General features: G+C 38.2%; 1 protein-coding gene across 12 annotated transcripts in view; it reads left to right on the top strand.

The window, feature by feature from the left end:
• The window catches only part of MLIP (muscular LMNA interacting protein), a 130684-nt gene that overhangs the window by 18242 nt on the left and 87255 nt on the right, over positions 1 to 25187 (top strand). Inside the window, exon 2 of one of the 12 annotated variants that reach the window (XR_012622664.1) lies at positions 5711 to 5771. The exons of 10 other annotated variants lie outside the window; for them this stretch is intronic. The gene's annotated coding sequence lies outside the window, so the exon portion shown is untranslated. Of the gene's footprint in view, positions 1 to 5710; positions 5772 to 23979; positions 24111 to 25187 lie in introns of all 12 variants that reach the window. One more of the 12 variants, XR_012622665.1, reaches the window with a different exon arrangement.

Genomic DNA, 25187 nt, shown 5'->3' with positions numbered 1-25187 from the left:
TATTTGCACCTGCTAAGTTTACATTTTTGGTCCATTGGTGTGATGTTTCATCCTGCTCTGCCCTCCTCCAGCTGAACCACGATGTTGCACCTTGGAAATGCCTCTGGTGCCTGGGTGTGCTCCGCAGTGCCTGGTTTTATAACCTCTGCTTTTCCTGAGCATTGTGTGTTGCCTATCAGGAGACTTGGGTCTGTGATGATATCTGATTAATAAATCATGGGCTGGCTTTGGGCGTGAGATGAGCACCTCAATGTTGAGCTGAGCTATGGCAGTTGCACCTTTGGACAAGCAATAGTGGTAGCATAGTTACCTAAGGATGTTTTAGTCCCCAAATTTAGGCACATGTGGGTTTGCAGATGCTGAAAAGGGCTGGACATTGAAAGGAGGAAGAATAGGAGTTGACAAGTTCAACCTAGGAGCACTTTTGAGGCATAAGTGCTGTTTTGAATTGCTAAATTGGTTTTGGTGGGAGCTTCAGCGCTTAGTTTGTTACCTGAAGGAATGGGACTTAGCTAAATCATTTCACTCCTTCCCTGTGTAGGCCAGTGAAATCAGTGCTGTTGGGAAAAGTACTGGTGAAGTAAAAAGTGGGGTGGGTCTGGGGGAGGGTGGGGGGTGGGTCCTTGCACTGAGAAGTGCTGCAGCAAAATGTGAAAACTGCAGTGTTAGTAGCTGAATTAATCTGGCTGAAGTCCCGAGCAATGTGGTGTACACCAGAAACTGTTCCAGGTTACAGATTTAGTTGTAATGCACACATTAGACAAGGCTTGGGAAGAAAGCTGGTAGTAAGACAGGAGAGGTAGGGAGTCCTAAAAATCGTTATGAGAAGGTGGAGAAAAAGTAATAGGAGTCAGAAACAGGAGAAATGAAAGAAAAGGAAAAAAAGATAATTATTATTGACAAATGAAATAAAAGTACTAAATGATGGTGGGAGTGAGAAGTAAATAGAGAAGTATGAATAAAAAATGTTCAAGAAACATGGGAATAGAGAACAAAAAATAGGGGATGTGATGGGCTGAACATTCTGCAGCCTTATCCTTTTAATAACTCACCCGTGAAGTGAATAAGCTGCATTTTATTGATCGATCTAATACTTCATCATTTGCACCTAATAATAGGTTTCTCACACTTTTGGTAAATAATTGTGTAGAATTCACAAATTACTTGCTAGAACACCTGTAAGTAGCTTGTAAGCATGGCTTAACAGGAGAAACTCCTGCTAATGTGTTTATAACAACCTTTCACACTGATGAAGTGATTCTTCTAACATCTGTTAATTCCCCACTAGACACTTATAAGCCTCTTCCAAGCAAAAGTTTAGTTGCGCTTTTTCACATATTGCGGGATAACGAATTTCAGTAAGGAGACCAAAACCTTCCTGCTGTTGCATTTTCTTTCTGGCTTCATTAGCACAGCTTTGCATGTGGGTTGGTATTGATACCAGGGACAAATCTTTTCTTTCCATACAAACAATTTTTGCCATTGAGTTCCATACCTGAGCCTAGCTGAACTGTAAACAAGTTTTCCCTCCTTTCCCTCCGGCATTTTTATTTAAAGCACTTGACTGCACTTGTTACTCAGTCTTACCCAAATGATTTTATGTTCATCTATGTAATTAGATATAGATAGATATAAAGAAGACTTTTTTTATCCCAGGATGGGCATACAACTAGAAGATATTTTTCTACTTAGGAAGGCAGGAGTGATACTTTCCATCATATCTTCAAGTGAGAACGCTTCAGCTCTTTGCTTGATTTATTTTGCTGTTATTGTTTCCATGGTTAATATCTCTCCAGCATCCACAGGCAATCCTCTTTGCTGCAGTTCTTTCAGTGCCAAGGTTGCCTTCTCACTCATCAGCACTAGGCAATATGTCACATTTTTGGTTGACCTCTTGTCCTCCTGTATCTTCTGAAGTGTTTACAGGACTTGTGTCACTCTGGCTTGCTGCATGCCAGGCATGTGACGCAGCTGCTGTGCTCCAGCCTGACGGGAGCTTTGGTCATAATAACAAGAATTGTCCTTTCACAGCTTTGCAGTGCTCTTCAGTCCTGTGGTTGGTTCTTTGTTGGAGTGTAGAGATAACCTCCCTTTTTTTCAGCATTAAGAAGCCTGAAGTGATATCAGATAATATAAATTAGATTGTGCGGTTGCCCTGGTTGTTTGTGGGAACTCACAAGGTTATGTTTTGGTTCCTTTATTTTCCTTTCAGTTGTCTTCTGTCACTTACAGCAACAGTCTTTCATTTCTGACATATTATTTATTTTTTTGGCAGCTGGTTGCTAGCCTAATTCCTGTCTGATAAATACCTGGGCTATGACTTTGTGCAGATCTATGCACACACTTCATTAGAAGCACTCCGCTGATTTTGTTTGAATTGCTTCTGTGATTTAATCTCCATAGGGATCAGAGTTTGCAGTTGAAAAATTTGATAACTCCATGGCAATGATTGTTGTAAGCACTGTGTGATTGGCTGCTAATACAGAGATGAATGTAAGCGCTGACTGTATTTGCCGTTAGAAAAAGCACTCACACTATTATTTGCTAGTGCTCAGCTTCATGTGGCTTCTTTTCTACAAATGCAGCCAGTTTTGATTATATAGTGTCCTGTTTTGCTGAAAAAATACAACAAAACACAAAACACTGAAACTTCAAATATTTTTCTAAAGCTTACCACTACTGAACAGAGGTTTACCCTAGCCAGCCTGTTTGCATATTGAAATAGTCCCTGCTCCCGATGCTGTCTGCTCTTATGGGGTCTCCATAAAGGCTTAGCTGCAGTAAACACAGGGAAAATCTGGGAAAAAAAGCCCAACCCAAACCAAACAGGGAACTTTGGGTTTTTTTTTTTTAAGGATTTTCTTGTAAACTGCTGTAACTATTTCCTGGTTTTAGCAGCATTTGAACATTCCTGTTTGGGAGGGTCTATTTCTACCCAGTTTTGAAATAATTAATTTACACTGATTGTACTAGAAGATAACAGTAATTCATTGCTCTCTGAATTAGTATGGGACTAATGGAATGGTAGTTACTTAGTGCAAAATATTTTTAGGATTCTTGTGCTTATTCGGATTTTTTTTTTTTTTCCTGTAGAGCTAATATAAAAGGGCTCAAAAGAGATTGTCTCAGCTTCGTATGACAAATTTTCTTTCCTAACATGCTTCTCTCAGTCATTTAGGAGAAGTATTTAATGTGAACAGCATGTGTCCACTTCAGTTTGTTATTAGAGTTCAGATTTGTTTATGCATAGCATAATACAGTAGTTAACCTGATGGCTAATTTAAAAGGAAAGGAGGAGTGTGGGATTGGGAGGAGGAGGAAGAAAAAAGAATATGCCATACATTAAATATTTTTTATCACAAACAGGTCAGAGCTTATGTGCTATTTTGTGTTGCAGTGATAGCTCACCACTGAGGTCCAGATTATTACTGGGAAATCCCCATGTATCTGATTCTTTGGAAAAATAGTTACAGGGGTTTTAGGAGAGGTTTTTGTGTAATAATTTGGTATTTCACTGCCTTGAAATGAAGAGACAGGGACAATGCATTAGAAAGAAGAATTATAAAATACAGTCTTATCTCTTACTCTTTGTGTTCTCCCCTAATAAGATGGAGGTAAAAATTCAAGTAGCAGTATTAGTCACAGTCTAAGATTTGAGTTCCCCGGAAAGACACTCTGCAGTCAAGTTCTGCTGCTATTCTTAGCAATTTCTCAACCTTGCCTAAAAGGATGGAAGATGAGACTACTGTTGATGAGTCATATTGATGACAAACAGAATGGATAATGTCAAGTAGGTGTTTGGCTCCTACGCTAACTGTCCTCACCAGTAAATATCTGTACTGAAATAATGTATTAGGAATAGAGAATTGGGCCAAGTACAAATGTTTCAAAGTAGGATTTTAAGGCAGGTGGTGTGATGGCTTTCATTTTGTGTTTGTGCTTTGGGTGTGTTTCCTGGTGTAAAACTGAGGCTTAACCTGCATTTGGTAATCCTAGGAAAAATGGTATGTGTGAGGCAGGGTTATAATATTCTTTGCTTGGCTCACTGCCCTAAGAAGTGTTGGCAATATTAGGTCAGAAAATAAGAATGGACATACTGACTTAATTGGAGGTCCGCCCAGCCCAGTATCCTATCCCTGTTGTTCTGCAGTTGCCTGCAGTTCATGCATAAGGAAAGAAGGCATGGGGAAAAGGATAGATATTCCTGCACCTCCTTATTCCTCCTGGCCTTAGTGTAAATGAGTGGATCTATTCACCGTGGATGTATTTTCTTGGTTTTCGAACTGTTTTTCTTTGTGGCATCTGGAACTTCCTGTGGCAATGAGTTTCATAATGTAACTACGTGTTCTATGAAACCCTACCAGTTTTGATTGTATGGTATATTCGTGTGGTGCTTCACGGCAATTTTGGTCTTATACCAAGAATCCATGACACTGTAGTGAAAACTGACCTTTATACATACGTGCTTTTCTACACAATAGTGCGGTGGGCATAGTCTTGCCCTAGGTACCACTGACTCATGTTTACAGGGAACCTCGTGCATGAATGATCCCATTGATGTTGCTTAGATGATATTCATATCCCCTCTTTTAGATGTCTATAATGTACATCTGAGTGAGAAACTCATCTGAGTTTCTTTTACAATCAATTAAAAAAAACAAGTGCAGGAATTGTAGAGTGTGATTAATCTGATCCATATTAGACATTTACTTTTGAGTAGGATGAACTGTGTCTCAGAAGTGCTGATTTCTCTCTGTTGCATATAAAGAGAGCACGACTCAGATGTAAATTTCTATTCTGGACACCTTTGCATTTGGGCAGATAAATATCACTCTTGGTGAAGTCTTTTGCTAGAGAAGAAGGAATATACATGATCCTGGGAAACAACTGTGCTCTGGGAAATCATTCACCGGGTAATAGGCTGGTAAAGTGTATTTTACTTGCAGTCCTTCCTTGAACACCCTTTGGGCAGGTGGTAGCTAGACCCTTTGGGCACTGGCTAAGGTGCTTCTGCAGTAGAAAAAGAAATGGCAAGGAAATTTTATCAAATTAAATACTCTTAGAAATAGTTTTTTTTTCTTAATGCCTGACATCATGGTGTGCCCACACATTTTTTGGTGAAATTGTCTAAAATCTCAAGAGAATCCATTCCTGGGATGATGTAAGTGTTTCATTTGGACTGTAAAGAGGGTTCCCAGCACAACGTCTCTTAAAAGGTTGCTCAGAACATTTTGATTAATGCTATCTTGTTTATGTTTGGCAGCTAGCAAAAAAGAAGAAAAGATAACACAAAAAAGCAAGGCAAAGTGAAAAAAATACTTTGCTCCTTTAACTAAAGCAAGGTAGCAGGTAAATGTTATCCTCACAAGCATGTGGTGTGCAGTGGGTTGGAGAACAGGAGATGATCCCAGGGCCAGGGGAAGAGAAGAGTTTGTCCCTGCACCCAGGAGATAGTGAGCCTCAGTTTGCAAATGCCTTGGCAGTGCGCCTTTAGCTGAGAGCTTGCCATCTCAAATCCATTCCAAAAATTTGATCTCCCTGACAGCTGAGGAATCTGTTGCTGTCAAACCACATGTTGGCACAAACATACTGCCTTGCGATTGATGTTGCCCTTTTGATGTCAGGTCTTTCCTGATCCTGATGCCAAATCCATAGTGTTTGATACCACTAGGTAACTGGACATGATATTTTGATTTTAACTATTTTCCAGTGAAAAGATAGGAGAGGAAAATTGATTCGAGGACATAAGCCATCCTAGACTGAGCCAACAGGTAAGCATTCAAGAACCTCTATCATTTGACTTGCGTCAATTTTGCAGTTTCTGTAACTAACATCAAATGACATTTAGTTTCTAGTAGTGTTTTCTGACATTCTTGTGCTATGCTTCCTTCAAAACAAACAAAAAAGACATTATTGCCTATTTCTTGGATGTTCTGGTATTTCAGCATTCCTTTCCACAGAAATTTCAGATGCCAGCATGAGATTTCAATACAGAAATTGTAAAGAAACTGTCAGAGTACAATTTTAAGTTTATTTAAGACCTAAGCTATGAACTTTGGATGTAGGAGTCAAGAACTAGGTGTCTGAGACCTACAGAAGACTTCAATATTCTACTTGCTAGTCTTCAGGAATAATCAAAGAGATAAGAGTGGGTAGGCTCTGAGTTACAATCACTTTTTTCCTACTAATTTAGAGTCTGATCTTGCTTTAATTTTCTGATATTCATTCCCTAAAATTGGAAATTTAGAAATTCTTATTTTAGTTAACATGGCTAGTCAATAGGTTGTGATTCATCTCTCCTGAGTTTAGACAGCTGCATTTACATCAGAGCAAGTTGTTTAGACTCCTGCTGTAGTCAGTGGATGGAAATAGGGACTTCTCGGGCATTATTCTCTGATGTAGTTTAGATGCCTATCTTAGGTGAAATGAATCATTTTGTAAGAAGTGCCTATTCTCTCTTCTTTGACCATAATGGAGCCTTGAACAAGCTCAAATGTAGATGTGGTAAGTACTTACGTTTCCTTAACTCTCTGTACAGGAAACTGCAATTTGAGTCTGCAGAAACTTTGGCTTTTCAGATTATTGTAATGTTATTTTATTGTGTTTCAAATTATTTCATTCATTGCTCAGAGTTTTCTTTGGTGTGGAACAGAGGTATCAGCTGACACACCAAAATTTTAAATGGGAAGTTCAGGATATATACAAGTGAAAATACTGCGAAATGTAGACTGAAATCTGGGCAAAGACCCAAGAAATAGCCAGTGACATTCCTACTCCTGTGAAAAGTGTTAGACTATTTTAAGAGCCACTCTTTTTGATTGATAGCACAGGGGGTTTCAGTCTGAAAGAGGCTTTCAGCATGTTAAGTATGTCAGTAGCATTTATTATCTTGCACACTGTTGTCTTTCTTTCATGTTTTCTGAAGTCATTCTTTCACACAACCTGGTTAAATATTCTATTACATTCTGAATATTCTTTCCGGTACATTTGGCAAGCTAACAAGGCTCTGCTCATGTTTCTCACTTGAACAATAAAGGATAAAATGATTAGGAAAGCATTCAATGTATACTGTTAATTATGTGAATTTAAGTACTGCAGTTTCTGAGTTGTAATAACCATAACCCCTTCCTGGTAAGGAATGTTGCCATTTAGACATCACTACTGAGGTGGAATTAACCCACACAGTTTGTAAATTCCTTTATTGTTTTATCAAAGTGAATAGTCCTGAAAGGTTACTCTCTTTGCTCTATTTGTGAATTCAGGGTGGTATCTATGATTCAGTAGTAACTAGTCAGGAAAGAAGAAAATGTGAAGGGACATGACGTCCTGAGAAAGGGCAATCTCATATTCAGAAAAAAATTGGCTGTGTGATAAAAGGAACTATCTGTTTTCTCCATGGAAACTTTATTCTGTTTTGGGAAAACAGAATTAAGAAATATGAAGAAAAGGTCTTTCTACTAATGGGATAAATTACATATACTTAATAAATGCTTTTCTCTCAGTAGTAATATGTCAGAAGGAGATTAAAAGTACTTAACTAGTATGTATTCACAAATTGGACCAGTCAGTTCGTCTTCCTTCAAAGAATCAATGAAAGTTTCACTTGGGCTGCAGAGAACTTTTCTACTTCTTTTTCCTGAAACTGAGGGACAGAAATATGTGGAAATGTCTTACTCCCATTGCTTGAATTATGCTTAACTCCATAGTGTATATACTCCATTGAGTTTGAATTGAAGCAGTAAAATTATGCAGGAACTCTGCATAATTTCTTGCAAGAATTTACTGGAATTACAGCAATAGAGGAGCAAGTTGATTGTTCTCATTTAGTTTTCCATTTCTGTTAGCTAATCATAATGCAGAACAATTCAGTTTAGAAAAAAGTGCCTTGCAACATAAAATCTTTACAGAAAGAGTAGCTTTTCTCATTTAAACAAGAATAACTTCGCAAAGGACGCTGTCTAAAAATACAGAAGGAAGGACATTCCTTTGTAGGAAGGGAGAGGGACTGAGTTACATTTCTCCTGGTAGACCTTATTAATGCACATAGTCACACCGTGCTGCATCACCAAGAGTGATGTACTGTACAAAACTGAAGCCTCCTCAACAAGAAAAAAATCAAACACGTTATATGCAAGGGTAAGCTGAAGTGTGACTTGGTTAAGGCCACATAGTGACAGAAACAGGAATGAAATCATGTCAAAGATATCTACCATGGTACCCATAGCAGATGAACCCATTTAGTAGCTGTATAATTTAACCAGATAATCTGCCTCATTGCACCTGGCCTAGGATTCATCTGATTTCCTTCCTGGTTTATACTTATTGGTAGACTGTTTCACGCAGAGAAAACTTAATTCTTCAGGGGAAAAATCTACGTTATGTAAGGAAAGGCAAAAAGCTGGACAGTTGCACTGAGGAGACAGCACACCACCTGCACACAAGGAGTCAGGCTGGAGGAGAGCTGTGCCTGCAGGTGCAGTGAGAATGGCAGGGTGGGGTTTGGAAAGGGAGCTGCTGCTTCTCTCATATTGCTTGCTGGATTACAGGCTCTGCAAATCAAGCTGGCTCAACTGATCAGTTGTGTGAAGTTAAGTAGTATGAAGTGGAAATAGCTATATGAAAAACTGTTAGCATCAGTTTGCTTTGGACAGAACTTATATAAAAAAAAATCAATCAGTTTTACTGGAAGCTGATGTGGAGCTCTTCCAGGCTCTCTAGAAAATTCTGTACCTCTGCTTGATCCCAAATGTGCATGAGACCATGAGGCTGGCTGCCTCCTCCTCCCTGCACACTGCCACCCTGCCTTTGTAAAAAGATATCCCCATTTATTTAATTCACAGACCCAAAAGGATGTCTTGGAAGGACATCTTCATTTTTGTCTGCCTTCCCAACCTGATCTTTACAAACACAATGTCTTAGCATGATGCATGCTACTGGCAAACAGTAAGGACAGTTGGGACAAAAGTCCCAAAACTTTGCTAATGCCAGCAGAAAGCAGTCACATGCCCTGCAGGGCTGGTGGAGGCTTTGATGGGGTACCTGACTTCCCAGAGTGCTGAAGGACTTCCCAGCATGTTCTTTCCCAAGCAGAGCCTGCTCATTCAAATCTTTGCCTTTGGTGATAAAATTCAATTCAACATTACAGGAGTGAAGTCAATAGCCATGTAGGGAGAAAAAAATATTTAAGAAAGGAGAGGGCACAAACCATAACAGCAAATCCACAGCCATATCAGTTTTGACAGTTAAAGCCAAGCTGTAAGTGAATAAGCATTCACACGGCAGCTGCCCATACGGTTCTTGGTGGCTGTGTTTGAGAATTACTTCTTTAGACAGACATACAGACTAATGAACTTGGGCATCGTTTTTTGAGAGGAGATTTGTAGGCATGCAAAATCTACTGACAATGCTTTCAGAGACAGATGAGATGGAAATGACACCAAGTGCTATTGAATATCCTAGGCTGGCTGACCAGCCTTTCTGCTACTCGGTACCACAGCCTTTCCTCTGCAAAGTGCGTAAAGAATATCTGGATTAGGGTAGGGACGTACAAGCATTTATCTCAAGTTTTCTAACTGACAAGAGGTACTGAGCATCTTCAGGGCCCATTGTACACCAGCGGGCAGAGGTGCTTGGTACTGTCATATCAGAGCATCATACGTTCATTGACTGGCTTGCTGTCAGGGTTGGGTTGCTCTTATCCCCCTCCCTGAAAACCCTCTTCTGAAGATCCTATAAACCTTAGGATAATGTATCAGCACTGTATCAAAGCAGTCCTTGTAATATTATGGCTTGTAGATTATTTTTAGTCTGTTTACTCTAAAACAAATCTGGTATCTTCCTATTTATTTCCCAGATTTATACCACAGTTCTTAGAGATGGCAAAAGACAAAAAAAATAAACATCTTTTGCTGACCATGGTTGCAAGCTAGCTTACTGCAGTGCAAGACAAGGAACAGTCTCCTACTCTGGGACCTGAGCTGAAAAGCCTTTCATATCCAGAGTAAGATTCAGACAGAATTTAAATGTCTCAGTCAAAATTCTGGAAAAGCTCATTTTTAGTTCCCTTCAGGTCATGGGCAACTATCAACATGAGGGCATTCAAGGCTTTTTCATATTAAAATTTCCCAAACACATCAATTTCAGCTTCAGTGACTGTTTTACAGTATGCTCTGAGTATTTTGGTGCCTGTCTGAAACCGTAGCTCCATCATGAATGCGGAAAGCAGGAGTTATTTTGACAAGTCCTCTGATCCTATGGGTTTGATCTAAGCGCATCTCACAGAACGGAGATGCATGGGGTGGCCATTTCTCTTTAATACAAGGGCAAAGAAAAAGCCTTTTTATAAGACATCCTACTGGGGTGGGGCTGGGGGGTTCCCTCCAGTGTCCTGGAGACCCAGTCACTGAATTATTTGTTTAAACCAATCTTAAGATGGATCCCAAAGCCCAAATCTCATCCTGTATTAAGAATGTGTCCAAACTGTCAGCAGACAGAAAGCAATCATAAATGCTGAATATTTTCTGAGTATAAAGTAGCCATAACAGAAGAGGGAATGAACATTACCTCTTGCAAGAACAGCCTCTTGCCTGGTAGTTGGGGAATACATGGGTTTAAGTTTCTTCAGGCAGACTTTATTCAGAAAGCTTGTTTTAAAAGGAAAACCAGTTGCCTTTATTACACACCTGCCTTAATGGTTAGTACTGTAACCATCTATATATTGCCAGCCTCGTCCCTGGTGTAATAGAAAAAATACTTGAGCATTGCAAATACTTGTTGAATCAAACAAGTTATAGATATCATGGAGGATATTAATTGGATGCTAAATACGATATAGGAAGATATTTAGAAATGGGGTATATGCTAAAGGAAAACATTGCCTTCCTGAAGCCATAAGAATCATTCTGTCCAACTGCAGAATTTTAGCTCTTTATAAATTTTCCCCCATCATTATTTTAATGCTTTCTTCTAGGAAAAATGGTGTCAGATTTATTTTTTTTCCTTACTTCTGCCAATAGATCCAGACAGCTTTAAAGAAAAAGAAGGGTCTTGCAATGTTTTACAGGATCCTAAATTGTTGGTCTGCAGCAGAGTATTCTACAGGAATGGTGCAAATGGTATATACTGTTTTATATGGGACTATATATGAACACATAGCATAGATGATACAAAGGCTGAAGTGTACCACTAGGAGATCACTAGCTTAAAGGCGATCACTAGCTTAACCCAGGCCTCATCAGATACTCTCAGTGATTTGTGCTAATGAACAAAGTTTTGGTTTTCTTTTGTGATTATCCATCCCAAATGAGTTAATATGGTGATTTTGTGGTTAGAAAGTAATTTGCTACTTTCTTTCTATATCATGTTTGATGTACAGTTTAGGATTTGCCTACAAATCATGGGGACTGATTCAAAAATACAGTATCATTAACATTTCCTTTTCTCCGTGTCATGTCATTTGTCAGGTTTGAGGTTATTTGGTTTAATTTAAAGTTTTGTTTCGTTATGGTACTTATTGCATGGATCAAGTATGTTTTCTGGAAATGCTTTTAGAGAATTAAGGTTCAACAGGGTGCAGTAATATTTATACATATTTACATGTATATAAACATGAAATGGATTCTGTTTGGAGATAACGGATAGACAGATCACTGAGGCTATTGCCTTTATACCGTTGGTATTCTGTATCACTAGGAATGAACTTGGCTGGCTGTCATCAAAAAACTTTACTTCCATAACAGAGAAATATAATTGCTTTTGCAGTATTGCACATGGTAAACTCAAGGGCTTTCAGTGTATTTTATTACAGTTGCAGTTGACTGATGGAGATTAACCTTATGCTAATCACTGTAAATGTAAAACCTGGTCTTAGATGCACAAAGACTACTGATGTAATTTATTCATACGAACTTAGTAAGTTAGTTTTTTAGTGGTCAAGCAGCCATTTTAGAATATGACAAGTTAATACATTAATTTTGACCTTCTATACTAATTATGATGTACTTCCAGTCGTCACAAAACATGTTGTTCCTAATTTTGGACAGTGTAGAGAAAGTATCTTGCAAGTTGACTGCATTAAAACTCTTTAAAATATCAACTTCTTGAAGTAATAGTATTGTTAACAACTTTATCAGTGAGTCTTCAAATCTTTCAGTACCTGTCATATGTCTTAATTAAGGAGATGGATATTCATGCCAAAAAAAATAATAAAAAGGTAGTTATTGTGGAGGATCATATAAAGATTAAGCTATAACATATATTTTACATCTCGTCCTGAATGTTGCACAGTAATAATGTCTAGTCTTGTTTACAGTGTAGTCTTCTGTCTCATGATCTGGGAGGACCTTGCCCAGGATTTGACTAGGTTTCCATTAGAAGATCCCCCTACAATAATGTCATAGTTAAAGGAAAATTAGTATCTAAGTAGAGAAAAATCATATGACAAAACACAATCCAAGTCCACCCTGTGCTTTCTTTTCTCATTAGAGAAGGCAAGAACAACAGATCTCCATTTGACCTTGCATAAACATTTTCATTGAAGTACTGTGTATGAAATTTGGGCACATGTTCTTTCTTCACTGAAATTAATAGTGAAAATCTCAGAGGCACCTCTAGTCCCAGCATTTCCACTCCACCTCTCCCCACCTCAGAACTCATTCACTGATTTGGGCAGATACATCACTATGTTGGCACCCTTCTGTTTGAGTGATACACGAACATGCTGGTTAGTGACTGTGATGTGAGCATCTACTACCACTGCTGTAGGCAATGTTCACTGGAGCTCATTTAAGTAGAGATGAGATACAAAAGACTATTTCCAAGTTGTTAGAGATTTAGGGACTAGTCTTTCCTGAAGCTGATACTTGGACACAGAAAAGCTGCTATCGTTCATATGAATTTTTTTAAGTGGTATTTTTATTTTATGAAGGTGGTCACAGTTGGAAAACAGTGGTTAGGCTAGAATGATGGTACAAAAGGCTTTTTTTGTCTCCTTCATTGACAATGAAAAACGTACATGTCTCTTGCATACTTCTGCTATGGTTCTTTAACTTATAAAACCTTCACTGGGAATAAATCTGTTATATGATTTCAAGACCATGTGTAGATAATCATAGAATTATAGAATACCAGGTTGGAAGGAACCTTAAGGATTATATGGTCCAACATTTCTTGGAAAAAGCACGGACTAGACAAGATGGCCCAGCACCCTGTCCAGCTGAATCTTAGAAGTGTCCAATGTTGGGGAATCCACCACTTCCCTGGGGAGATTATTCCAGTGGCTGATTGTTCTCATTGTGAAAAATTTTCCTCTTGTGTCCATTGGAATGTCCCCTGGAGTAACTTGTACCCATACTCAAATATTTCTATTATACTGCCATTATTTTTAATAGGTGCTATATGTAGTACTACAAAGCTGGGGTATTTTTGTAATATAAAACCGATTTGAATATCCAACTGCAATCATTACCAGTCTTCTGTAATCATAGAATCACAGAATGATTTGGGTTGGAAGAGACCTTAAAGACCACCTAGTTCCAACCCCCCTGCCATGGGCAGGGACACCTTCCACTAGATCAGTTTGCTCAAAGCCCCGTCCAACCTGGCCTTCAACACTTCCAGGGAGGGGGCATCCACAGCTTCTCTGCGCAACCTGTTCCAGTGTCTCACCACCCTCACAGTAAAGAATTTTTTGCTTATATCTAATCTAAATCTACCCTCTTTCAGTTCAAAATCATTACCCCTCATCCTATCACTACACTCCCTGATGAAGTCCCTCCCCATCTTTCCTGTAGGCCCCCTTTAAGTACTGGAAGGCTTCTATAAGGTCTTCCCAGACCCTTCTCTTCTCCAGGCTGAAAAACCCCAACTCAGTCTGTCCTCATAGGGAAGGTGTTCCAGCCCCCTGATCATCTTTGTGGCCCTCCTGGACCTTCTTGAGCAGGTCCATGTCCTTCTTATGTTGGGGCCCCCAGAGCTGGACACAGTACTGCAGGTGGGGTCTCACAAGAGGGGAGTAGAGGGGGAGAATCACCTAACTTGGCCTGCTGATCATGCTTCTTTTGATGCAGCCCAGGATATGGTTGGGTTCCTGGGTTGTGAGTGCACATTGCTGGCTCATAGTCAGTTTTCCATCCACTACTACTCCCAAGTCCTTCTCCACAGGGCTGCTCTCAGTCTACTCATCGCCCAGCCTGTATTTGTACTTGGGATTGCCCCAACCCATGTGCAGGACCTTGCACTTGGCCTTGTTGAACTTCATGAGGTTTGCACAGGCCACCTCTCAAGCCTGTCAGGGTCCCTCTGACTGACATCCTACATTTGGAGGAATCTTAGTTTGCTTGTAATGCTTGAAGGTTTATTATTTATTCATCAGGTTCTTAAGTTAGATAGCCTTGGTATCTCAGCTTTCTGTAGTAGAGCATGTTGATCAGTGCTTTCTAGAAAGATTTGACATATGTTAAGTTGATGTTGGCAGAGAGAGGAGGGTAGCATATGTAGTGCATTATCACTATACACTTTAGCTGCAGACAGTGACAGAAGCAAGCTGACATTAGCGCATCTTGATAAGTGATATTGCTATTACCAGTGTCACTTTTACATAAAACATTGACCTAGGACTCTGATTTGATGTTATAATAAATTTGACATGTATTAACATACATATCATTTCGACTTCTTCATTCCTTGACAGGAGTACGATTATTGTGTATTGCTTCAGTTCACTTGTTAGCATTGCCCTTAACATCTCCTTCAGAAAGCAATAATCTGATTTTATTTTTATTGATAGAGATATCATTTATTGGTTTGGATATGAAATACTTATAGGTAACATTTTTTTATGAGAGACTATCATACAATTAATTTCATTGCCAGCAATTCAAGATGTTGTGAACAGATTCCACGTCATTCAAGGCTTTTTCCTCTTGCAAAGACTACAAATTAATTTTGGATATTTCCATCAAAATTAAATGTCTGGGAAAACATGCATTTTATGTTTAAAATGGAATTGTGGTACTACTTATGTAATGACTGATGTATCTTTAAAATGTGCTAATCATTTGATTGCAATTTAGAATGAATTAGAGGATGCTAACTTCTGAACGTGACTGACTGGTATCAGAATTGTAGGCTGATTTAACAGGGATGTTCTGGAAAATATGCACTGCAAACTGCATGACCCTTCAAAGTACAGGAATTTGAGGGGAATATAACGGGCACAAACTCTGAATGGATGGTGAGAATCTGAGCTGTGAGGGTTTAATTTGCATGAGTCCATGATGATTTACCACTCCAGATATCATTGGAATTCATTTGGCCATAGATTTTTATTTTATTTTCACCATGTAGGTACTATGAAAGGATAAAGTAAGCAAAGGGCTTTCTCTAGAGCATCAACAGTCCAGGAGTGCAAGAAATTTGAACAGAAAAGATATTTTGTAAGAACTGAGAGTTGCTTGCTGGGACCTGTGAGTCATTTGGGGTGGAACTGCAGTTACTCTTAGTCCAGCATTGCTTTTACAGCATTAATCTTCAAGTGCTGTGGGGTCTCTTGAAATCACTGGGCAGTGCTGTGTGCATGCTCCCTCTACAGCTTGTGGGACCATGTTTAAAGGAAAGGATGCAAGCACCTCCCACCATGCTTCCCACTGTCTGGATGGGAGCCACTTTGGTGTGGAAGATGAGTCATTTGGTTAGCACAGATCTGTGCTCTACTTATTAAGTGATGTGTTACACAATTAGCTTGAGCTTTGCATGGCTGCTGACCTAGTCTGGCTCAGGCCTCCTGAGCTCAGGAGCTTAAGAAGGGGCTGCTCAGATCTATCTGCAGTAATGACCCAAGGAAGTTATCACCCCAAAGTCATGATAGGGAGCTGCCTCGGGGAACTATCAGGAAAAGTCAGCTGTACAAAAGGGCCTAAACCCTGGGCCCTTAATAGCAGTAAGCATTTGACGTTGGGCCACAGGGAAGCAGCTCGCCTTGTTCAGCATTCTCAGCTGTGACTCTTTCCAAATTTAGGCCTCTAAACTAGATATCAGTTTCTTATGAGAATGAGACTATAGAAACTGCCATGCTGGATCAACCAGAGTCCCGTCTTGTCCAGTGTCCTGTCTCAGGCTGTGACTGATAGCTGACACCTAGAGAAAAGTGTGAGAAAGGGGCAAGCATTATGAATTGAGCTCAGATCTCTTCACTTGTAGGAGAATTACAATACCTCATCATTAGGCACAGAGTATGTGTGTGAGTTTATACTAATGGAAGTCTTTCATGTTTAACTAACTGAATATTCACTGGGCCAGAGTGAGGGACCTAAATTGTCCTTTTCATTCTCATGACCTAATGATCAGCTAGTCCTTAGCTGCTTCTGCATTGCCCTAAATATTAATTATTTACATGGATGTTTCTGTAGAATTTCTGTGTATTTTTAAATGAATCCATCTGTGCTACTTCATACCAAACTAGTTTTTCTTGGTATTTTAACATTTTCTTTTCTAAATATTCTTATTATGGGCTTTTACTTTTCTTGAATGATTCAGTTTTCCTCAGAAAATTTTAAGAACCTTTTAATGGTTCTTAAAATATTCTTAATTCTGAACTGAATTTTGTCAAGTGTTAGAAAATCTTTTACATGTGATGGCAAGATCTAACAGCAAACTAACATTTGTGCACTCTTTTGCTGCGACGTGAGTAAATTGCATTCTTTGCATACTCCTCAAAAATTCTCTGATTATTTTATTTTATTTTAATTGTATTTTATTTTTTATTTTTATTTTTTATTTTACAATAATCATATTATTATTTTGTAATGGAAAAAAAAAAAGTCTGTGCATTGAACCAGCACTCATTAGGCTCCCAAAAAGTGTGTGTTTGATAACTTGGTTAGTGGACATTGTGTGGGTGCTGCAAAAGCGTGGAACACAATCTGAATAGAGAAGAAACGTGAAGCCTTACCAGAGGGTTTATCTTACCAATCAGTTGCTATGAGGGATACAGTGTATAAAAATTCTTACCCAGAATATTCTTTCTAAGTGTGTATTTGTATATTAGTTGTTTTTAAATGGTGACAAACAGCAAAAAGAAAGCTAAATATAATAGAAGTGATGTGGAATTCAATGCTGCTGAGTAAGAAATCCTGAAAAAGAGTTTTTTGTGATGTTTCAGGCTTGTTTTACCAGGTGTGAGAGGTCACATGATTGCAAATGCTGTATTAACACATTCAAACGAGTTATTCCTTGTTAGCGTGGAGACACATTCTCACGCTGCCCAGGGTAGAAGTAATGGTAGGCTTTTTAAATAAACCCTTTTTCTTCATAGTCATTTTTTTATTTTGCAGTTGCGGATGTCCAACAGCCCATAGATAGTTGGTTCATTATCTGTACCTCCACTGACAGATAATAACCTCTTAAAATAGACTCAGTCATGTGCACACACTCCAAGAAAGCTAAGCTGAGTTTGGATGAGAAAAGCAACTTCAGAAACGTGCCACTTTGGTAATTATGATGGCTGAAACAAGCTGATCATTTAGAATTTGATCTTTTGATGTGATAAGGCATAATTCTTGTGGGATCATGCCTTTAATTAGTCTTCATGGAATGAAGTGTATTTTTAAGTAGGCAGGTGCAAACATATCACAGCACATTTTATTTTTGTTTTTATGTGATCTCAAAAACTTCATAAAAAACTGGCTCAAAATCTAAATTTTTCCCAGATAATCATTATAAACTCTAGAGTTTCATGTGAGCAAGGCCTAATTTATTTTAGGGACAAGTATATAGTCTGCTGACATAGATATTTGCAAAAGCAAATCCTAAATTCTTGACACTTCTCCACCCATGTAGCATTCTCCTGTCTTCCATTTTACAAACACATGCACATACAGACACACACTTTCTACAGAAAGCATGCCAAAAGCCTCTTAATCCTAAATGCTCTAATGAAAGTTTGAGGTTCTAGTAAACCAGAGGGAAACTGTAGTGAATAAGAAATAGTTTGTAGCAGACAAGGAGCCCTGAAGCAGACCCGATTTCATTTTTGTAGCAGAAATCCTCTGTATAAGCCTTTTTTGCTGTTGAATTCTTCCAAGAACAGTTATGGGCTAGTGCAGCCTTAAACTGTGTGTTTACTTATTGTTAGTAAGAAGCCAGACAAAAATGCCTGCCAAATTACTTCAGATCTATCTGTGACCATGTGCGTTCCTCAAATGCATTATTTTGGAAGAAGAATAAAGGCTGATGACAACAAGTCAGTCCAGACTCTTCATCTGGCTTGTTTGTGAACTTCAGGTACTGCAGTGGGTCTCAGCTGCTCGCTGGAGAAAGGCAGGTGCCAGCAAGTGCTGCAGAACAAATGGTGTCCTCAAAGTTGCCTAAAACTCCTCGTTACTCCTCAAATCCTTCACCCAATGCCTTAGCTTCAGGATTTTTGTGCTGGTTTCTTCCCTGACCCTGAGAAGTCATATCACCATTATAACTTTCAATGACTGGATTTGATATTTCTGGCTGGGAGAAAACTTCATCTGAAGGAAAGTTTCAATCTTTGACAATTTGTTTTCTGATGCTAATGGAGGAAGACATCTTTCAAAGCTTATGCTGAAAAATACATCTGAGAAAGGTACATCTGAAAATAGCCTGGTAGCTGGAGCATTCATGAGCACTGTAGGAAACTTGGGGTAAGTTTCCATCTTGTCCTTCAAAGAGAGGCATATTCAAAAGCAGTTCTGTCTCTCCACCCCTGTGTTTCCACTAGTCAGTCCATCCTGGATTCAAGGAACGTTCCAGATGAAAAGTGAGTGAAAGCAAATGTGTTCTGTTGAAAGATTTTGTTCAAGCAAACTGACTTTTTTATGTGGAAGAAAATATTTAAATGAAAAATTCCTGGTCCACTTCAGAATGGCAAAGGAGATGAGATTTCCTATGTATAATGGCAATATAGAGTCAGCTGAGGCAATACTACATGCAACAAACACAGCATTTGACGACTTCTGCTGAAATTAAAGGCAAACTTTTAAATGAATGAAATTTTACCAGCTACTATATATTTGGTAATTTCCTACAAGGATCTTCTCTCAGAAGCAGAGGAAAAACAAGTACTTGGTACAAGAGGGCTTTTGAGTCACTTCCAAAAATAACTTGTTTCATTTCCTTAACTTTCAAACTTTTTTCTCCATGCCAATTTCTGTCTAGTTAACAAACAAGACCTAATGGGTAGGGCAGATACAAAATCAGAGACTGGAGCTGGAAGACATGTACTGCATGAGGTAACTGCTTTTTGGTAAAATACATGTCATTTCTTACACTTTCTTTAAAAGTCAGAGAACAAGCACTTCAGAGAAGAGGACTGATCCTGCAGGCACATCTGCCTTGTGCTCTTGTTGAGTGCCTGAGCTCTCCCATTGACCTGTAGTCTCTGCTGTAATCAAAACCTCAGCTGGATAATGTTGGCAAGACTGAGCTCCTAATCACATTATTTCCTGAGGAAACAGCCATAGTCAGTAGGAACATAAAATCTAACACCATGAAAAAGACAAAATTTGACAGAAATAATACAGAAATGCCCTTTTCTTAAAAACTAACTTAAGACAACTTCAAAATAACCTGAAGCTTTAGTACAAAGTGTGCATAAAAACAATTACATTGGATTGCCAATAAATTGCTGTTAAGATTTTCTTAATGCATGATTTACAGTTTTAGGGTTATTAAATTTTATTTTTTTTTTTTTTAGTTTGAGACTAGATATACTTCTGTGTTATGTAAACCCATGAAGCTGTTCAGAAGACATTGATTAGGAAGCTTTCAGATTGCATGATGCCTTTGTGCATACAGATGTGAGAGCTTTATTAAAAATGCTTGTGATTTCTTAATATTATTCACAGGATTTATATAATTTTGGGGATAAAGAATCCTAACAAGAGTTATTTGCTGAAACATAGGAAGGAGTTTTGTTAAGTCCAAATCTGTTTATTATCTGCAAATCTTCTAACTTGTCAAAACATGGGCTGAAAAAGTAATACATAGGGTCTTTCATGTTGAATTTAAATGAAGGATATATATTTGATGTCTGGTTTAATGATCCATACTAGTGTAAATTAAAACTTTGTCTAATATCTCAAAACAACAAACTGATAACTGAAACACTTTATGTTTTTTAACTTTTATATTAACCTCCTAATTTATATAATTTGAATTGCAATCTTAATTTCCACCTGAAACATGTTTTTCAGGAGATGGATGAAAAATAGAAAGCAATCTCTGTTGGTAGCAAACTGTGCAAATATAAAACTATTTTTCAGAGTTTTGAAGTTGAGTCTAACTTAAAGTTGAGTCTCTCTTTGAAATAATGTACATTGTTATAATTGGGAACATGCTGATAAATGGTACTGCTCTATTAGTAGTAATGACAGAAATAATGTTTAATTGACATCCAAGATATATTTCTTCCCTTTGCAAAGCTAAGACCAAGTTTAGAAATCACATTAATTTTCACTCAGTTTTCAAAACTTGACTTATTGCAAGTAACTCTCAGCAAAGAACAGTCTAAAGTATAAAGAAGTCAGCATTTCTTCTGAAGTCTTGCAGGACTCTCCTCAATCCAGACATTTTAGAATATTGCAGAAAGCAAGCAACATTCTCCCTGAATCTGGCAGCTCTGCTCTTAGGGGACTGTGGAGTCATCTACTGCTAAGGCAAAAGGAGCAAAGGTCCCTTTGAAATGCTACAGAATATAAAACTTACAATTTGAAGCAGAAGGTATATGTCTTTAGCTAATACAAAAACATAGCACAAGATAACTTTGACTTAAGAACACTGCTAACATTATCAAAATGCTAAAACGCGGGACAGGAGGAGAGAAAGGATACTTCCCATGTGGTTTATGTTATGCACTTAATGCACATCTTGAGGGTAACTAGTTTTCCCTGGTGATGAAAGTAATTTAAGTATCTATATGGAATATACTGGAATTACTGTCAGGGTCAGCCTTGATTGTACTGAGTTTATTAGGGGGTATTATAGGGAATACGGCTTTCAAATATTTTAAGGTGATAACAATGTTTATAAAATCTCTGAAATTGTAGTTCTGGCAATAAACTAACTCAAGTGCTTCTTTAATATGAAGTTTCAATTATTACATCTATGCCTTCATCCAATTGCTTAAAATGAAGATGCGACATGAAAGTACAAATATGTAGGAATCAAGTACTGAATCTACATTCTTCGTCGCTACATGCAAAAGTGTTTTCCATTACATTGTCACCTGTATTCTTATACTGGAAACTTCTGGAGAAAATCTTGGTAGGAAGTAGATAATGTGCAGATTCTTATTTGTTAAAATTAAGTCACCTGCCCTTTTTATAATACTGTGATCCTTTTGGTTAGTTCATAGTATCCACATAGTGTTGTTTACAAATTTTCAGCAGAAAGTCTAAAGTATTCTTTATAATATTGACAGGGTTTTGCTTAAATTTGGAAGAGTCTTCTTAGAAGCCTGACCTAAGTAGCATAATTGGTCATGAAACTGAACCTAAATACACTGTGTTTTCTCACTTTTCTAGAAGTCTGCGTCAGATCTTGTAAACTCTGTTTCCCATAACTTAAAAGTAGATTGCAAACTGAAATGGAGAGTGACCGAGAGAAACCTAGGTGATAAGAGATTAGTAAGGACAACATAAAAAGAGGAAGGAAAGAATCACTGGTCAGTAGATCTGTTAATTGACATTGAAATATAAGACTAGAAAGAAGGAAAACCTGATTTGGAAGTAAACAACATCATTTATATCTCTGTTCTGGCAGGAATATGACTTGCAGGGCAAAACCAGAACTTGACTTAGGTAAAGACGGCCATCTGAATGGGATAGTCCTAGTTATGAAGAGCTGCTTGGCTGGACTCATATGGGAGCTTTGATAGATGTCATTGTCATCCCTAGGTACAGAAACGGGAGAGGTGAGAGTTGTCCTAAGTTAAGGCTGCCACGTGCTAATTATACATGTTACCTTCACTAAAACTAGCCAAATAATGTAATGTGGATGTAGGATATCTGGGAATATATGATGAAGAAGTTGCAGTTACCCATGGACTGTCAGAATGTTTTAGTATAACAAGGTTATAGGCACTTACTCAGGGCTGCAAAGGAAGCCTGAAGCAAAGTATAGATTTCAGTTTGCAGGCTGCCCAGATTTGTTTGCTAAAGAAATTATGCTCGTTCTTGGTACAAAATGTACAGTCTGCTGTGGAAAATTTACTCCTATTCTTTCTCCTACACTCTAAAATATCTGAGGAATGGTACATGACTGTATTTAGCTGAATGATTATGCCAGAGTGCAAAACTCAAAATGTTTTTTGTTTGATGAGACAAAGTCAAGTTTGTAAAATGACAATTCTTCACACAAAAGCTTTTGTTGGAAAAATAAAATTACTTAATTGGAACAAGTGTAGCTATTCTTCCATAGATAAAGTTGTATGGAAATGACTGATTGTCTTAAAGATGCAGCATTACTGACATCTGGGAAAGCTCAAGATAAATGTTTAAAGACAGCTGCTTTTTAATGATTAGCACAGAGAAGAAAATGACATCCTAAGTTTATCATTCTGCCCTCCTCTGAACATGCAGAAGAAGCCAACAGCCATTTAGCTTTACCTTGTTTGTTAGTAGCTGAGTGCCAGAATAATCACCCTTTGTAGCCAGCATTCTTCTGGGCCCACACAGACCTACTCAGAAAACAGCTCATTAAAAGGATCTCTGAAAGTCCTTGCTGAGAAGGGGAAAATTTGACCTCTTCTTCAGTTTTATCACACACATTTCTTCACTGCTTTTTTATGTTCTTCTTTAATTTATCTCCCAACTGTGCTCTACGTACTACAGACAGCAGCCTGGGGAAAAAGGCATCTGAATTATCATCCCACTGAGTTTTATTAGCAGAGGACAGGTAAGAATGGTGGTAGGTGGGCTCGTATTGATTTTTCATTAAGTCTCTTGCACAGAGGACTGTAAAGGGTGTTGCGGCTTCTGATGGGAAGCCTATTGCTGATTATACAGGATGAAATAATCCATTTCTTAATGATTAAAATACCAAATGCCTCCTCCTATGGTTGGTTAAAAAGCTGAGAATTTAGTGTCTGATATTTCCAAAATACTCTGTGTATCGCTAATGTATCATTAATGAGAACTCTGTTCTCTTCCTTATGGAAATAGCTGGTATTATAAGACTTTCACTGCTGTAAAATGTCTGCTGGAATGGCAGCAGAAAAAAATAACAGCAGATAAACTAGAAGTTTTTGGTCTGGTCATATAAGAGTGGATAAAGACTAAGGTTTTAATTTTCACTTCATGAAATCTATGAAAGCATCTCTTTTTTTTTTTTAAAAAAAAAACAACCTCTTTTTTTTTCTGATTGATCAAAAGACTGATAAATCCAGATGCCAGATGGTTTTTCGGATCTTGAAAATCATATTTGAGAGTATGTCATGATCAATTAGTGAGATAACTCTGAAACGTGAAAGATTGCTATTATCTATCATTGATATGTGGGTGCCAGGTGCATAGCCTTTGAAAATTTAAGTTGTACAGCCCTATGTGTTTCTTTATATCCTTTGGATTCCTGCTCCAAAAATATAGCTCCTTAGCAAGACAAATGCCTGGACACAAGATGTAGCAGTTTGGGAAAAGAGGCATCTATTGAAAATGTCATGCTTCAGAGATTTAAAAGAAATAAACATGAAAGTTTTATAATAATAATGGAAGAAACCAACACAGGAGACAACTTGATAGAATCTGTGCTGCCAAGAGGAAATCACATCAACCTTTTCTTTTCCCCTGTCAGATCAATTATTTTTAAATGAAAAGTTACTTTCCAATTAAACCAAACTCAGTCAAAATGTTTTAACACTCAAACCCCCTTACTTTTTACAGTTTTCAAAAATTAAAATATTTTTTAAAACTAACCTGAAAAAGATATCAAAAAATTAAACATATTTTTAACATTCTTTAGCTGAGAACAGAGAGAAGTAATAGAAGAGGGAAATGAGAGGAGAAGGAAACTTTTAGGGAACCAGAAACAGTCAAAATGCATGAGACAGCTGTCAGTGGAGAACATATGCCTATGGTACCTACCGGAAATGCGTGAGTAACAGCATCTCTCTGCTTTTTGATGTTTTGGTAAGGGCAGGTGGAGCTGGTTGGTTGTATCTGTGGGCAGCAGGTAATGAGAGGATCTATTAACCTGGGGCAGAGAAAATGGACACGTTCAAGTCACCCAGAGGTAGCTGAAGTCTCTAGGGGGGGAGAGACCTCCCAGTGTTTGAAACTGTCTTTTATCCTCTCCTGGAAAGAGACAGTTTTCTTTACTGATAGTGCTGACAGTGACAATGAATTTGAGCCTGAACCTGTAGTCCTTCAGGTTTGAGGAGAATATTTTTAGAGTGAGTGCTACAATACCAGGTGACTGTGGTATAAAAAGTCACAGTCATTCATTTCTTGCTGTTAGACTTGGATGATAGGGGTGTTCACACTCTGTGTTGAAATTTTTTGTATAGAGTTATACCTGGGGAAACTTAGAGAGACCTCCAGTGCTGTTACATATGCCGAAATACTGCTAAAGCACTCTTGCTAACAGCAGGTTCACAGTGAAGCACTGAGAATCCCAGTATCCAGCTCATCCTCATCATAGTCCATGAGGGATTTCACACGCAACTGTTAACTTGGAGCTATTTAAAGCATAACTCAACTGCTAAAGTGAGACTGTACCAGTCCTCCTTCAGTTGTGTGTAAACAAAGCAGGAAGGCAGTTCTTCAAAAATGAGCAGAAAAGTTGCACAAGTGGGAAATGCTCGATCTCATCTGCTGCATCCAAATCACCACCAAGCCTCAAGGATGGGGTGCAAGACCAGATGCCTTATGCAACTTACGTGAGCTAGAGAAACACACATAGAGATGCAAAAATTTGTAGTTAATATAATTGAAGTATTAACAGTCTAATCACAGCGTTACAATGTTGTCAATTCCCTTTTCCCTGACAGGGGGTCAAGTTGGAGGAGGCACTCATCACAGCCAATATTTATCAGAACACTTTTTATTAGCCAAGCTATTATCATTAAGAGAATGAGGCTGTTCTTATTAACAGCAGATAATTACTCACACGATGCATTTAGTGACTCATGCAGGTCTCTCATACGCTCATGCACTAACTCATAGCTACCC

This window comes from Strix aluco, chromosome 3 (assembly GCF_031877795.1).
Source record: "Strix aluco isolate bStrAlu1 chromosome 3, bStrAlu1.hap1, whole genome shotgun sequence".
NCBI lineage: Eukaryota > Metazoa > Chordata > Aves > Strigiformes > Strigidae > Strix > Strix aluco.
Note: the sequence above shows the minus strand (reverse complement) of the source record. Positions and strands in the feature narration are given on the sequence as shown.